The sequence below is a fragment of the Taudactylus pleione genome, unplaced genomic scaffold (assembly GCF_031769625.1).
Source record: "Taudactylus pleione unplaced genomic scaffold, aTauple2 ptg000037l, whole genome shotgun sequence".
In the NCBI taxonomy this organism is placed as follows: Eukaryota; Metazoa; Chordata; class Amphibia; order Anura; family Myobatrachidae; genus Taudactylus; species Taudactylus pleione.
The window spans coordinates 4328360-4339174 of record NW_028284439.1 but is presented as its reverse complement, the minus strand read 5'-3'; the positions used below and the strand labels follow the sequence as shown (position 1 = coordinate 4339174).

The window sequence follows — 10815 nt, the reverse complement described above, 5'->3', positions numbered from 1 at the left end:
TTTTAATCATTTGGGAAGGATCAGAAGGAGATTTTAACAATTTTTTACTGCATATTTTAAACAACAATATGAATCTTAAATTTACATCCAATTTTAATGATACAAGTATTGAATTTTTAGACTTGGTTTTAACTGCCACAGAGGATAAGATTTGTACTAAGAATTTCATAAAAGGAGTGGATGCTAATAGTTACCTGCATTTTAAAAGCTGCCGCTTAGATAAATGGAAGAACAACATTCCATACTCCCAGTTTTACAGGATAAAATGCAATTGCAGCGATGTTACTATCTGTAATGAACAACTGGAAGTGTATGCTAATAGATTTAGAGAGAAAGAATATCCTGAGTCAACAATTGTGACAGCAATGCAGAAAACTCAACAACTAGAAAGAAGCACACTTCTTCAATACAGAACTGAGAAACCACAGAGAAATGAAACTGTACCATTTATAACTACATACAGTGGTCATGAGAAACAAATCAAGAAATCCCTCAATAAAAATTGGAATATCCTTCTGATGGACCCAATTCTCAATAAGATTTTACCTCCGAGACCTCAAATTGTCTATAGAAAATCAAGGAATTTGAAAGAAATATTAGCACCAAGTATGCTAAGGGATAAGGATAAACGAACCACGAACACTTTGCAATGTAAGGGAAGCTTTAAGTGCGGCCGTTGCAATATTTGCAAATACCTCCACCCCAAAAGAAAAACCTTTACTAATTCAGATGGATCTAAAGAATACACTATAAAGAATTTTATGAATTGCAACTCGACATCAATAATTTATCTGTTAGAATGTACATGCGGACTTAAATATGTGGTCAAAACCAAAAGACCCTTAAAAATGAGGATCCAGGAGCACATCCGAATATTAAAAACCAAGTAGAGGGACATGCAGTCTCCAAACATTTTCTAACAGAACATAATTCTAATGCTGAGGAGATCACTTTTAAAGCTATTGAGCATGTGACGTTAGGAGAGAGAGGAGGTGATCTGGGCAACCTATTATCAAGAAGAGAGATGTTCTGGCTGTTTGAATTGGACACACTGGCACCAAAAGGCTTCAACGAGTACTATGAAATTGCTCCCTTTTTATGATACATTCAATTCTCACCTACTATTATACCTCCCCATTATAGGGATGGGCCTGACCAGTACCTCTAGGGATGAACCTATTGGGAATATTAGGTATAGTAGGAATAATTTGGTAGCATTTACACCTCCCACTTCCGCCCCTTTTTTGCAGATTATATTTGCTGCCATACCATCATGTATGAGCCCAATCTCGTCTGATCTTGGAAGCAAAGCATGATTGGGCCATGTCAGTACTAAGAAGGGCAACCACTTAGGAATACCTGGTGCTGCAAATATAGGAGGAACCTGCAAAGAACATAAGGTGGCATGACCTAAAAGGGAATTTGAATGTACATACATCGGTTGGAGAGCCATATACAACTATACCAATTCACATAAGCTCCAATCCTGGATTCGGGAGCTTAGTATCATTGGGTCTGATTAGTACTAAGATTGGTGACATCTTAGGAATTCCAGGTGTTGTATGGCTCTACATGTCAAGAAAAAGAAGAACCAGTGTTCAAGGAAAATCAAAGAAAATTAGGAGTACCATCGAAGAAATAATTTTGAACCTATGGACTTTATCAAGAACTATGGCTATTTTGAATCTATGGACTTAATTATTAATTTTGAACTATGGCTATCTAGAACATTATATATACAAATGTATCTCTCTTGATTTTGTAGCAACGGACCCTATATATATATCTTTATATTTTTTTATTTTTTTATATATATATATTTAAACATCCTCTTATTTTACATTTACTTGCCCCAATATGCATTAGCGAGCTGTTTTTATACACATTCTTTATTTATTTTTCTCCAATGGCATCATATCTTTGTCAAAGCAATTAAAATGAGCCATTTAATATATTTCTAATCTTAAATATACATCTTTGATACCAACTCTAATGTCAATTTTCTATTTTAGAAAAAACTGGAGACTTTTCCAATTCTATACTGCGCTATAAAGATGGGCGGAAGTTATCCCCACCATGTATAACAGAAGGGCGGAAATGATGTACCAAAAATAATGCGGTCACATGCATTGTCACATGCATTTTCAGGGCGGAAGTAATACCCAGCCCAAGATGTGAGCAGCCATGATCGGAGGTTTAGGAAGAAGCAGGCGTCAACGCATGGCGATGGGGAGGAGACGTGATTCGTCACGGAACACGTGCATACCAACGGAGATGACGTGGACGCAAGGACGCCGCGCACCTCTCATAGACAGGTTCTTTCACCATTGATGTGTCGCACCAGAGTAATGGCGGAAGTAAGGATAGTAAGGGCAAAGGTTTGCTGCAACGATAGACCACTAAAGAACATCTCGTTATTAATGTATTCTTTAAGATACGACTGGAACTTACCCTTTAGGAACTGATGAACCAATATAAATATGAAATTTATTAGATATAGGGATCCTGGACCACACAGGATGTGACGCAGACTCTTCACCTTTTGAACCCATAGCAGGCTATAAAAAGCGAACCTTTACACATACACACCATCCCCTTGATGAAGTCATAGACGAAACGCGTTGGAAGTGTTTGCTGCTACTTCATGCACTTTGGACTACTACTTCTCTTTCTCATTCAGATAAGCTGCTATTTTTTAAATTTTTAAAAATATTTTTTTCTTCACTTTTTTTATCATTATATGTATTTTAAGGGATTTTCTCAGGAAATCCTATGTGTTCACAATAAATTGTTATTTTTATATATATTTATTCTTTACATTGTTATTTATTGCATTAGCACTTTTGGTCTCAACCTATATTTAGCACTTGCTTAATAAGGATTGCACTATTCTGAATAAGTATTGGTTTTTGCGTAACAGATACAATGCGCTATTTTTGAGGAAGGTGCTTGACCCCTGGTGCAAAACACAAACTGATGATAATGACAATAAACAGTTACTTTTAATTGGCTAAATGCACCTGAATCCCTCCCCCTTATGCTAATTCTATAGTAATGTTATTTCAAAATAACATATATAATAACAATCAGGCTGCAGCAATACAGCCTATTCCCATTTCTTGGAGGGCGATGGATGTGTTTAATACTTTTTAAACTCTTACCTGGCATGATTACTTCAGATATGACCTCAGCCAGTGGGGCTTTTGCTGACATGGTTGCATCCCATGTGACCATGTCCACTGCTCCACTCCCCAGAATTTTCAGAGGAGATTCATTCTGCATATGAGGAGAATGGATCTTTCCCTTTTCCTTCATTCCTTCAGTAGTGAGGCAGTGGACTGTAACTACCAACATGACTGCCAATTTGTGCTCCAGAATGTTGCGTGGTCAGACTTTTGGAGCATATGCTACCTCCATTACAGTTATATTTAAATACCAAAAGGGGAATTGAAGTCCCCCTCTTACCACTATTCGCTTATCTTTAAGTGCAGAGATCAGCAAGGGGGATGATCTGCTCCGCTGCACTATGTATGTGGGGAGAAAGCGTTATGACAGAGCAGGGGCAAATGCAGGATTTTTAAGGGGGTTTCCATGTATATATATATTAGGGGTGTGCACCGGCCACAATTTGTGTTTTGGTTTTGGATCTGGATCTTTCTTCGTGTTTTGGATCTGGATTGGTTTTGCCAAAACCACCCTTCAGTGTTTTGGGTTCTGGGTTTTGTGTTTTGGATCTGTATTTTTTTTAAAAAAAGCATAAAAACAGCTAAAATCACAGAATGTGTTGATTTTTCTGCTCCTATGCTATTATTAACCTCAAAAACCTTAATTTCCACTCATTTCCAGTCTATTCTGAACACCTCACAATAGTGTTTTTATGTCCAAAAGGTTGCATCGAGGTAGATGGATGACTATGCTAAGCGACACGAGTGGGCGGCACAAACACGTGGCTCATCTAAGAGTGACACTGCAGTGGCAGACAGGATGGCAGTTTGAAAAACTAGGCCCCAAGCAGTACATAATGCAAAGAAAAAAAAGAGGTGCAAGATGGAATTGTCCTTGGGCACTCTCCCCCACCCTTATGTTGTATAAACAGGACATGCACACTTTAACAAACCAATCATTTCAGCGCCAGGGTCTGCCACACGACTGTGGCTGAAATTATTGGTTCGTTTGGGGCCCCCCCAAAACAAGCTGGCAATTAATCTGGCCCTGCACAAACTGGCTCTACGGAGGCAAGATGTCGTCCTCATCCTCCTCATTCACCGATTTCTCACCCTCTTCAGTGTTGTGTACATCCTCATCCTCACAGAGTATTAATTCATCCCCACTGGAATCCACCACCACAGGTCCCTCTGGACGTTCTGGAGGCTGGTCTCCCTGGAAGAGTTGATAATTAATTTTTATGAACATCATCTTCTACTCATTTTGTGGAAGCAACCTTCTACGCCTTTTGCTGACAAGGTTCCCGGCTGCACTTAACACTCTTTCGGAGTGCACACTGGAGGGGGGCAACTCAGGTAAAATAGAGCCAGTTTGTACAGGGGCCTCCAAATTGCCTCTTTTTCCTGCCAGTACATGTACAGACTGTCTGACATGCCTACTTGGATGCTGTCACCGATGTAATCCTTTAACAGACAGACGCACGCTTGTCGCTGCTGCTTTGAGGATGCAGGTGCGGCTACAGCCCACACAATTCACAAAGACAGGAAAAAAAAGAATTCTTTATTTTTTGTGGAGCGCACTTTGAGGGTTACACCACCCTTTAACAGACAGACGCACGCTTGTCGCTGCTGCTTTGAGGATGCAGGTGCGGCTACTGTGCATACATTTCACATACAAACACAGAAAAAAAGAAGATTATTTTATTTTTTGTGGAGCGCACTTTGGGGGTTACTCCACCCTTTGACAGACAGATGCACACTTCTCGCTGCTGCTTTGAGGATGCAGGTGCGGCTACAGCCCACACAATTCACAAAGACAGAAAAAAAAGAATAATTTTTTTATTGTTTCTGGAGCGCACTTTGAGGGTTACACCACCCTTTAACAGACAGACGCACACTTGTCGCTGCTGCTTTGAGGATGCAGGTGCGGCTACTGCGCATACAATTCACACACAAACACAGAAAAAAAGAATATTTTATTTTTTGTGGAGCGCACTTTGAGCGTTACACCACCCTTTAACAGACAGACGCACACTTGTCGCTGCTGCTTTGAGGACAGTATCATATGCAGTGACAGTAGACTTGTCAGAAATTGGTGGCACGTCCTTCAGTCTGGACCAGATGTCCAAACTGGCCCTTGACTTATGACACAGGCGCACGCTTGGCGCTCCTATTGTGTTGATGCACATGCAGCTACATCGCACACAAATCACAAACACATAAAAAAAATTGTTTTTATTTTTTGGAGCACTTTGAGGGTTACACCACCCTTTAACAGACAGACGCACGCTTGTCGCTGCTGCTTTGAGGATGCAGGTGGAATCTAGATGGGATTTGGAACCAGGGACACACTACCTCCATCAATTGTCTAAATCCCACTGCACTAATCGCGGATACCGGACGCACGTCTAACACCAACATAGCAGTCAAGGCCTCAGTTATACGTTTTGCTTCAGGATGACTGCTGTCGTACTTCATCCTCCTCGCTAGGGACTGTTGGAGGGTCAATTATTTAGTAAAAGTAGTGGTGTTCCTACTTCCTCTCTGGGATGATGAACAACTCCCAGCAGCAGCAACAGCACTAGGAGGAAGTGGTTCTTGATCTTTCCCTATTTTATTTTTATCGGAGAAAGTTTGGTCCTCCATTTATGTTATATTGATATATACGTGCGGCTAAGGCGCACACAAACACAGAAAATATTTTTTTATTTTTGCTGGAGAGTAGTGCACTTTGTGGGTTACACCACCCTTTAAGAAATGAGCAAGCCGTCCCTTTACTTATGGGACACAGGCGCACGCTTGGCGCTGCTCCTTTGTCGATGCACGTGCAGCCACAGTGCACACAATTCACAAACACAGAAAATATTTTTTTATTTTGTTTGGAGTGTACTTTGGGGGTTACAGCACCCTTTAATGGTCAAACCAGCCGGCCCTTTACTTATGACACAGGCGCACGCTTGGCACTACTTTGTTGATGCACGTGCGGCTACTGCGCACACAATTCACAAACACAGAAAATATTTTTTTATTTTGTTTGGAGTGTACTTTGGGGGTTACAGCACCCTTTAACGGACAAGCCAGCCGGCCCTTTACTTATGGGACACAGGCGCACACTTGGCGCTGCTCCTTTGTTGATGCACGTGCAGCCACAGTGCACACAATTCACAAACACAGAAAATATATATTTTTTTTGTTTGGAGTGTACTTTGGGGGTTACAGCACCCTTTAACGGACAAGCCAGTCGGCCCTTTACTAAAGGGACACAGGCGCATGCTTGGCGCTGCTCCTTTGTTGATGCACATGCAGCCACAGTGCACACAATTCACAAACACAGAAAAAATATATATTTTTTTGCACTTGGGGGGAGCACCACTGATGGACAGAGCACCCCCTGCACAACACTACAGCACCTCTTTAGGACTGGGACACTGCACAGGACTTTGGAGTGGACACAGCCCCTATGGACAACTGACTGTACAACACAGTCCAGCCAGCCCCTATGGACTTTGAAGGCGTGGACACAGCCCCTATGGACAACAGCAGTACAGCACAGCACAACACTACACTGTACTACACTACACTACACAGCCCAGCCAGCCCTAACTCCCACCCTCCCTCTTCACTGTCCACAGCCGAGTGAGAAAATGGCACCGAAGCGGGTACCTTATATAGGATCCAAGACCTGCGAGACCCGGAAGGCGGGATGATGGCGTTTCGCATCGATTTCAGATCCGAGTCAGGCGGGAAAAGTCGAGCCTGACTCGGATTGGCCTCGGATCGGGGGGGCTAGGGGGCGGTTCGGATTTCAGAAGTCCGAACCCGCTCACCCCTAATATATATATATATATATACAGTGTAAGGGCATTATGGTGTGGCATAATGTGTTATAAGGGGCATTACTTAATGTGTCATAAGGGACCTTACTGTGTCATGGAACTACACACCTTTAATATGATCTTTGGGTGTGTTTGTTTTATGGCACGGGGGGCATCTGAAACTTTTTTGGCAGGGGGGAGCAAAATTTATAGTTACGCCACTGCACAAGTACCCTATACCACCACTGCTATTACTCAGGGGAATAGCGCCATTAACCACCATACTGCTGCCCGGTGCACTACAACATTCAGCAATACCCTTCTGCTCCAAGCTGCTATAGCATTATTATTATACCTGTACATCCCTGTGTCTCTATCCCATCTTGTTGTTCTACCTGGTTAAGTAAACCTAAACCCTGGTTAAGCTGTATTACATGTGGACTAACCGCCACCGGCACCTCTGCTGTGCAACTTCCTTAACATCTTGTACACCCAGGGCCCGGTGTACGCCCAGTGTACTGTCTGTGGTTATCCACACACACACATATATATATATATATATATATCCATATATATACACATACACACACATATATATATATATATCCATATATATACACATACACACACACATATATATATATATATATATCCATATATATACACATACACACACATATATATATATATATATATATATCCATATATATACACATACACACACATATATATATATATATCCATATATATACACATACACACACACATATATATATATATATATATATATATATATCCATATATATACACATACACACACATATATATATATATATATATATATATATCCATATATGTACACATACACACACATATATATATATATATATATATCAGCCCCAGATGTGTCAGCCCCAAACAACTAGTCCCAACCAGCCTCTGTTCCAGCCAGACAGCCTCTGCACCAGATAGCCACCCCAGCCAGCCAGCCCCAGATAGCCAGCCCCTTCCCCACACTGCCAGCCCCAAACCCACACTTACTTGATGCTCGTATCTCCTCAGTCAAAAGCCATGGCTCCGGGTCTTCTGCTCTCATTGGCGCAGCATGAAATCATGCACGCCGGCCGCCGGGTCTCACTCTCTATCCAATTTAAAAAAAAAGAATCTTGCAGGTTTGCACAACAGCATAGCGGGTGCGGGGGTTGGGGGCAACAGGGTCGGGCGAGCAGGTCCCCTCTCTGTCCGGGCCTCCAGTCTAGTCCCTTATGACGGCCCTGGTGATTTGCTGCATGCTGCCCGGCCACTGTCTGTTCAGCTGTCTGCGCTTCCGCGTCAGGTGGAATGAAAGCCACCTGACGCAGAAGCACTGACTGCTGAACAGGCAGCGGCTGGGCAGCTCCGATGGTGGCCTGCTGATTGTGCAGAGATGGAGATAAGGCTGTCTGAAAAAAAAAATAGTTGGTATGGGGGGTTTCTGGGTACTCAGAACCCCCCCCCCCTACGTGCACTAGTGCAGAGGGGCTCAAAACTAACTGGAGGGAACTCTGGCCCTGATTCAGAGCACAGTGGGAGGAGTGAATGTTAGTGTTTTTTTCCCAAGGGAAAATAAGATGGTTTTATACACAAAGGGAGTTTACTGCCACTAGGGACTGAAGGGGTTATTCTTTAATGGGCACCTGTGGACCAGGCGTTGAGGGGTAATGCCACTGGGGAATATATTGGTATTGGAAGATGAATAGTATTGTTACAATGAGGAGATATGGATGGGCATTTTTTTTCATTTAAATATGTTTTTTTAAATGTCACTACATTTATATAAAAAAGCTAAATTTTCTCAGTCACCTTTGGGAAAAAAATTTCAGTTAAGTGGTTAACAGTAACTATTTTTATTTAAATTACATTAATATTGGAATTCTTCATCCTGCAGCTCTCTACTGTCTTGACAGTACCTTAATGGCTCCAACTACATCACATTTTTAATTATTCATGCATAAACAGGGACAGCAAGAGTGTCTGTTGTTCACTAATTGAAGTAAGGAAGCTCAGAATAATGAGTACGTTTCATCAGTACATCACAATAAAGACATAAGTGCCAGTTATTGTGCCCCAGAAGTAAGTTCCACACAATTCACTTTGTAAAGTGTGTGCGTCAGTCATCTAGGGCTGCAAGCTTTGTCTTCAAGCTACTTAAAACACAATATTGTATAAAAACTGGACATATAAGACATTAACCAAAACTACTGCTTAATACAGTGGCGTAACTGGGGTATTTGGAGCCCAGGGCAAATTTTAAAATGGAGCCCCCAACTGCTGTACACAAGCGCCTCCGGCGCATGCAGCAGTAAAATGGGTGTGGTCACAATTGGTTGGGTCACTTAAAAAAGGGTGGTTTCAACAGGACACACATACCCCTTTTTCGTCACTCTTAACATTCCTTTCCATATGCACCTTAACCCCTGTAGTGCTCCTTATACAGTCTGCCATATGCAGTGCCCCCAGTAGTGGTCCCTCTTATGCAGGCCCACAGTAGTGCCCCTTGTACAGTACCCCCAGTATCCAATGTCCCCAGTAGTGATGGCTCTTATGCAGGCCCCCAGTAGTGCCCCTTGTACAGTACCCCCAGTAGTGGTCCCCCTTATGCAACTCCCCTTATACAGTGCCCCCCTGTAGTGGTTCCCCTTATGCAGGCCCCCAGTTGTGCCCCTGATACAGTGCCCCCAGTAGTAATCCCCTTTATGCAGCCCCCAGTAGTGGTCCCCACTATCCAGTGCCTCTTGTAGTGGTCCTCTCTATTTAGTGCCCCCAGTGCAGTGTCCCTTGTGCCTCCAGTAGTAAGCCCTTATATAGTGCCCCCAGTAGTAGACCCCCTTATGTAGTTCCCCTTATATAGTGCCTCCAGTAGCAGCCCCCCTCATGCAGTGCCCCCAGCAGTGGTTCCCCTATGCAGTGTCCTTTATATAGTGTCCCAAGTAGTAGTCCCCCCTATGCAGTGCCCTTTATATAGTGCCCCCAGTAGTAGTCTCCCCAGTAGTGGTCCCTGATGGAGTGCCCCCAGTAGTAGTCCCCCCGATTAGTGCCCCCGGTAGAGGTCTCCCCAGTGGTGCCTCCAGTAGTAGTCCCCCCAATTGGTGCCCCCAGTAGAGGATCCCTCCAGTCGTGCCCCCAGTAGAAGTCGCTCCGATTAGTGCCCCCAGTAGAGGTGTCCTCCCCAAATACACAGCAAACAAATAAAATAAAACATATCTGCACCCACGCTCCTGCTCCCGCTCCCGCCGCCGCTGTCCGCACGTCAGCCCTCCCAGGCTGACGCGCTCTACATTATTGGAGAGACCTCATGACATCTCTCCCATTACCCACTGCAGTAGCAGGAAGGCAGAGCTCATGAGTGAGCTCCAGCCCGGCTCTTGCAGTGGGCGCTGCAGCAGTCAATGAGAGTCTGTCTGACTCTCACTCGCTGCTGTTTAACACATACTTCGCTGCCGCGCTGGCGGCGATTTGTGTGTTAGAATGCACAGCATGAGTCTGCCTCCCACCCTCCGCATGGCGCTAATGGGCAAGCGCTCAGGGGGAGGGAAGGGGCTCAGCTGTGCAGCACAGGACCGGCGCTGGGAAGCCTAGCGTAGGTCCTATGTAAATGTGTAATGCTGGCCGCACTCACTGCGGTCAGCACTACACTGGGTAACTAGGATGGCCCATCACCGTGGCCAGCGCTGGGGGGGCCCCCCCCGCGCTGCCTGTCCCACGGCACCCAGGGCACATGCCCCGCTCGCCCTGCGCTAGTTACGCCACTGGCTTAATACAAAATCTTTATCTATGGAAGTATTTATTAATAATAA

At 43.8% G+C, this 10815-nt stretch overlaps 1 pseudogene; it reads left to right on the top strand.

Moving 5' to 3' along the window:
• The first annotated feature begins 1255 nt into the window (after window positions 1–1255).
• On the top strand, window positions 1256–1374 carry LOC148538700 (5S ribosomal RNA; annotated as a pseudogene).
• Window positions 1375–10815: the final 9441 nt, after the last annotated feature.